The sequence below is a fragment of the Myotis brandtii genome, unplaced genomic scaffold, assembly GCF_000412655.1.
Source record: "Myotis brandtii unplaced genomic scaffold, ASM41265v1 scaffold888, whole genome shotgun sequence".
NCBI classification, from domain to species: domain Eukaryota; kingdom Metazoa; phylum Chordata; class Mammalia; order Chiroptera; family Vespertilionidae; genus Myotis; species Myotis brandtii.
Genome location: NW_005371636.1, coordinates 772,763 through 774,000, shown reverse-complemented (window position 1 = coordinate 774,000; position 1,238 = coordinate 772,763). Strand labels below are relative to the sequence as shown.

The 1,238-nt window shown below is 54.8% G+C and overlaps 1 protein-coding gene across 1 annotated transcript in view; it reads right to left on the bottom strand.

The window, feature by feature from the left end:
* The window catches only part of NR5A2 (nuclear receptor subfamily 5, group A, member 2), a 64,387-nt gene that overhangs the window by 22,960 nt on the left and 40,189 nt on the right, over window positions 1–1,238 (bottom strand). The gene's annotated exons all lie outside the window — the stretch shown is intronic.

Below are 1,238 nucleotides of genomic sequence, written 5' to 3'. Positions count from 1 at the left end.
CCATCAGGGCACATGCCCGGGTTGCAGGCTCGATCCCCAGTGTGGGGCGTGCAGGAGGCAGCCGATCCATGATTCTCTCTCATCATGGATGTTTCTATCTCTTCCTCCCCCTTCCTCTCTGAAATCAATTAAAAATCATATTTAAAAAAATCAGACATAGTTCTAAAAGAAACAAACAAACAACAACCACCACAAAAACAGAAAGGGAGAGAGAAACATCCATGACGAGAGAGAATCACAAACCGGCTGCCTCCTGCACGCCCCCTACTGGGGATGGAGCCTGCAACCCGGGTATGTGCTCTGACCAGGGATCGAACCCGGGACCTCCTGGTTCGGCTGGTTCTGTGTCATTTTTGCACATAAGGGCACTCACTACAGGCAGGCGGTCTCGGTCTACGGCTGCCAGATCGGGATGTGCTTTCCTGACAGGCGTTCATTTCATCTGGACAAATGTTCCTTCGCCAAAGAGAAGTCCTCGAGCTCGGGATTAACAATCAATGAGCTGCTAGGTCAGGAGGAGGCCCTCCATTAGCCCGTCTCCCCAGCGCTAATCGAGCTCTGAGAGTGGGCCTGTGGGGGCGGCGGGCGCCTGGGCCTGTCCTCCGTGGGCCCCGTCGGAATGACCCCAAATAGCCCGCGGGTCTTACGCATCTCGACGCCAACTCATCGAACCCAGGTACCGCCAAGCTGCCCGGCCGGAGGGTTTAGAGCAGCGGTTCTCCACCTTCTGGCCCTTTCAATATAGTCCCTCATGTTGTGGTGACCCCCAACCATACAATTATTTTCGTGGCGACTTCATCACTGTCATGTTGCTACTGTGATGAATCGTCATGTAAATATCTGATCTGCAGGATGGTCTTAGGCGACCCCTGTGAAAGGGTCGTTCGACCGCCAAAGGGGTCGCGACCCACAGGTTGAGAACCGCTGGTTTATAGGAAAGACAGTTCACGTGACGGTCCAGCGACTTTCGGGGATGGGGGGCCGCCATGGTTTGCTGTCGGTTTAAGAATATGTTTCTGTTGATTTTTGTTTTAGAGAAAGAGAGGACGGGAGCCACTGAGCCACACCGGCTGGGGCTGAAGATGGTTTTTCTTTGGGGAGAGGGGCAGGAGGAGAAAACCCAGCTGGACTTTCGAGTGAACTTCCCGGGTGTTGGTGCCGTCCACCAGTGTTTAGGGGGTCCCTTGGGAAGGGGGGGCCATGGTGTGGAACTGCTCCGTCTCCCCAACCCTCTCCCC